We start from the raw sequence: 4,745 nt of genomic DNA, 5'->3' as shown, positions 1-4,745 counted from the left end.
TCTGTTTCTGGGAATAGCACAGGAGCCTTTCCCTTGCCCAGAGGAGCAGCCAGTGTTTCCCTGTCTGGGACAAAGGAAGTGGAAAACACGCTGGGTCAGTGTTAGGGCTTGCAGGGAGAGGGGCGTCCATGGGGATGGGACGGGTGACTTCCCGCTCCAGTTCCCATCTCCCTGCGGGCACGGACAGCTGATGCCGAGCCAGGACAAAGCGACGCTCCCGGCGCATCCCGGGGCGAGCGGCCCCGAACGGGGCGGGGCGGGGCCCGCTCAGGTGCGCGGGGCGGGACCGAAGGGATTTAATCACCCGGGAATCGCCCCCGCCTCTTTTGCTCCTTCAGCGCTCGGGCTCCTCCGGAGGAGCCCAGGTGAGGCACGGGGATGTCGGGGTCCCATCCTGTACCTCCCTCTACTCCTCCCTCCTCCTGCCCTTATTCCCTCTTTCCTGCCCCCTCCCTTTCTCCTTCTTCCCCCCTCTCCCTCTTTCCCTGCAGCCGCGGGCTCGGGACGCCGGAGAATAAAGCCCAGAGGGCCGGAGGGGGGATCGGCGGGTCCCCGCATGCAGTTCACAAGCACGGCCCGACACCGCCGGGGCTCCGGCTTTCCCCACATCACACGGGGGCTCCCCGGGGGAGGTCAGGGCAAGTCCTGCGAGTCCGACTCAGAAATAAAACCCGAGGGTTTTCTCTGGGGCCAAATTCAGGAACGCCGTGGCGGAGCCAAGGGAGCAACGGGGCCGGGCCGGGGACACCGAGGGCGGCTGCGCCGGGCGCGGAGGTGAGCGGGGAACGGGGGCTGTCCTCGGGGGATCTTCCGGCACAGGGATGGGTGTCCCCGCACAGGGATTGGTGTCCCCGCACAGGGATGGGTGTCCCCGCACAGGGGTGGGTGTCCCGGCACAGGGATCTCTGTCCCCGCACAGGGATCTCTGTCCCCGCACAGGGATGGGTGTCCCCGCCCAGGGATCGCTGTCCCGGCACAGGGATCGCTGTCCCGGCACAGGGATCGCTGTCCCGGCACAGGGATGGGTGTCCCGGCACAGGGATGGGTGTCCCCGCACAGGGATTGGTGTCCCCGCACAGGGATGGGTGTCCCCGCACAGGGGTGGGTGTCCCGGCACAGGGATCTCTGTCCCCGCACAGGGATCTCTGTCCCCGCACAGGGATGGGTGTCCCCGCCCAGGGATTGGTGTCCCCGCACAGGGATGGGTGTCCCGGCACAGGGATGGGTGTCCCGGCACAGGGATGGGTGTCCCCGCACAGGGATGGGTGTCCCCGCCCAGGGATGGGTGTCCCCGCACCGGGATCGCTGTCCCGGCACAGGGATCGCTGTCCCGGCACAGGGATGGGTGTCCCGGCACAGGGATGGGTGTCCCGGCACAGGGATGGGTGTCCCCGCACAGGGATGGGTGTCCCCGCACAGGGATGGGTGTCCCCGCACAGGGATGGGTGTCCCGGCACAGGGATCGCTGTCCCCCGAGGGCTGGGGTCACTGGAGCTGCCTCGGCCGAGCGGGACCCGGGGCGCCGCTCTGGGGCGGATTCTCGACGGGCCAAAAGGAACATTTTGGGTTAAAATCCGAGTTAATGTGCAGGGGAGAGATCGCACAGTCTGGGCTGAGGATGAGGTGACCGGGGCTCACCGGAGGGACCAGCTCGGGCTGGCTCTGCGTTACTGTGGATAATTCGCTTTATGGAAAGGGACACCTGAGACTGCCGAGGGAATCCAGGGCTGGAGCCGGGAAGGAAACCTGCTCTGACTGCGGGAATGGGAATGGGGGTCGGGCGGGGCTTCCATCGGTCACCGGGGCCGCCGCCGGGAAGGCGCCGTAGAGCGATGTGCAGCGAGGTGTGCGGGATCGCCTGCAGCGACGCATCCCGGCTCTACAGAACGAGATTGGGATAAAAACCCGCCGTCGCCATCCTTCTCCCAGCCCCGCTGCGTTTTCAGGATCTTTGGGGAAGAGTTTGGGTCCGGACAAGGCTCTCGGGCACAGGGGGGAATTCTTGGGGTGTCCCGTGCGGGGCCAGGATTCGGACTCGGATATGCTGCGACCCTGTGCCTTTGAGGGTGGGATGAAGAGGATCAGTGGGATTCCTGCCCGTGGCGGTCACGGGACAGCGGGACACCGGGACAGGGGGACACCGGGACAGCGGGACACCGGGACAGGGGGACAGCGGGACAGCGGGACACCGGGACCGGCTGGGGACCCCGGGACAGCGGGACACCGGGACCGGCTGGGGACACCGGGACAGCGGGACAGCGGGACAGCGGGACCGGCCGGGGACAGCGGGACAGCGGGACACCGGGACAGGGGGACACCGGGACAGCGGGACACCGGGACAGGGGGACAGCGGGACAGCCGGACACCGGGACCGGCCGGGGCTGGGAGCGCTCGGTGCTGCCGCCCTGTGGGAAGCGCCCGGCACTGCAGCCCGGGAGGCGCTGAACCACGGGAGCGGCGTGGAACGGCATCCCCGGGAATGCTGAGGCATCCCAGGGAATGCTGAGACATCCCGGGAATGCTGAGACATCCCAGGGAATGCTGAGACATCCCGGGAATGCTGAGACATTCCGGGAATGCTGAGACATTCCGGGAATGCTGGGGCATCCCCGGGAATGCTGAGACATCCCGGGAATGCTGAGACATCCCAGGAATGCTGGGGCTTCCCCGGGAATGCTGAAACATCCCAGGGAATGCTGAGACATCCCAGGAATGCTGAGACATCCCGGGGAATGCTGGGGTGTCCCAGGGAATGCTGAGACATCCCGGGAATGCTGAGACATCCCAGGGAATGCTGAGACATCCCGGGAATGCTGAGGCATCCCAGGGAATGCTGAGACATCCCGGGAATGCTGAGGCACTCATCCCTGCTGAGCTGCAGAAAAAGGAAAGTCCTGGGTTAGTGGGAGGATGTTTCTGGAGTGGAATTGGGATAGGTGCTGATCCTACCATGGAATCACGGGGTGGTTTGGCTTGGAGGGGACACAAGGATGATTTACACTCTGCTGTCTGATTCCACAGCAAGGAACATCCCAAACTGCCTCCTCACCCTCATGGGCAGCAGGAATGTCTTCCAGAGCTCTGGTGTAGGAACGGCAGTGGCTGTTGGGAGCTCTGGCAGGAGCGCCTGGAGACCAGGTAAGAACAGAAATGGGATCATTCCGGCTGCTGCTGGAGGTGGTTTTCTCTTTTCAGGATCCTTTCACAGCAGCGTTCTGGGGCACGTTTGAGGGTAATTCCAAGAACTTCGAAACAGTTGAGTAACAGTGGGGAAAAACTGTGAAGCTGATCCATTTCCAGTAATTCCAAACTTCTCCCACAGCACCACCCTAGGGGAAACCTCGGTAAGGGATAAAGATGCAGAGGAACAAGTGTTGTAAGCGCCTCTGGATTTCTGACAGAGCAAACCTTCCAGTAATCCCAGCAGATCTCTTGGAGAAACTCTGTGATCATAAGGATTTCCAGGAAACATAAACAAGGACAGAGATGAGGGAATGGGCTTCCAATTAATGAAGATTTGATGGGTGTAGGAAAGATTCTTGTTATGTTTAATGCTCCCCTTTATATTCCTGGAACAATTTAAAATTATTCCTTTAAAAAATCATCTAAATTTGGAAATTTAAATTTGAGAGGAAATAATGCAAAACCAATGCAGGGAGAGATCACGGAATCACCATGGAATGGTTTGGGTTGGAAGCCTCATCTCTGAGCCTGTCCTGGGCTGGCTCCTGGCCTTTGGCCACTCACTGCAGGTGGACATGGAAGTGATGGAGATGCTCAGGGAATGCTGCTTGGTTTTCCCTGCCCCTGGCAATCCGGTCATTAAGAAGACTGATTGAGCTCTTCTAGCGGGGAAACATTTAAACAAGAGGTGCCAAAAAGAAGAGGAGCTTCTGCACAACGAAATCTGCAAGAACCCAACTTAAAATCCCCCCTGGATTGTCACCGCTCCAGCCTCCATGCACTGGTCACCGTGGCCAGGAGTGTCCAGTCCTGCTGGAAGTGCACGGGACCAGGATGTCATTTTCATCTCATGCAGGCAGAGACCCTCTGGGTGACCTCCAGTCACTGGAAGGACCGGACTGGGCTCCCAGGGCACTAATTCCAGGTGTTCTGTTTCTGGGACTAGCACAGGAGCCTTTCCCTTGCCCAGAGGAGCAGCCAGTGCCTCCCTTAGTCCACAGATCTCCAGGATGGAACACGGAGAAAATACAGGAATGTGGAAATCCCTCCCCCTGGGAGTTCATGGTGCTCTGGATTACATTTTGGATTTATAATGTTAAAGTTGGGGTGTGGAGGGGTTTCTCTCCCTCTCTCCTGTTCATTATTGTACTCACTGTTGTTGTTGCTCTCACTGTTACTTATTGTGTGTTGTCATTAAATTACTATATTTGTCTTGGTTTCCATTATTAAACTGTTCTGAGCTGGATTTTTGTCTCTGGTCTCTTCCCATCCCACTGGGGCTGAGGGAGCTGCTGCTGGTGCCCGGCGGGGTCCGGCCATGGCCCGGGGCGCTCCTGGGGCTCCCAACCCGACGGACCGGGGCAGTTCTGGGGTTCACAGAGAGAGCCAGGGCTGCGTTTTGGGGGAGCTAAATCAGGCTGCGAGCTTAACAGCAGAGACTAAATGGAGCATTTTGGAGTGCGGAGAGCAGACTCCTGCGGCCGGAGCTGGGGCTCTCAGGGTCCGAACGCTGTGGTTGCAGGGCTCGAGGAAGAGACCCAGCGCTGCGCGTTCGGGCTCAC

General features: G+C 60.6%; 1 long non-coding RNA gene across 1 annotated transcript; it reads left to right on the top strand.

The window, feature by feature from the left end:
• Positions 1-737: 737 nt before the first annotated feature.
• LOC120753813 (uncharacterized) lies at positions 738-4,422 on the top strand. The gene is made up of 3 exons (XR_005701232.2): positions 738-774; positions 3,022-3,138; positions 3,323-4,422. It is a non-coding gene; the product is annotated as an uncharacterized LOC120753813 (long non-coding RNA).
• Positions 4,423-4,745: the final 323 nt, after the last annotated feature.

The sequence above is a fragment of the Hirundo rustica genome, chromosome 6 (genome assembly GCF_015227805.2).
Source record: "Hirundo rustica isolate bHirRus1 chromosome 6, bHirRus1.pri.v3, whole genome shotgun sequence".
In the NCBI taxonomy this organism is placed as follows: Eukaryota; Metazoa; Chordata; class Aves; order Passeriformes; family Hirundinidae; genus Hirundo; species Hirundo rustica.
This window is presented reverse-complemented; position numbering and strand designations above follow the sequence as displayed.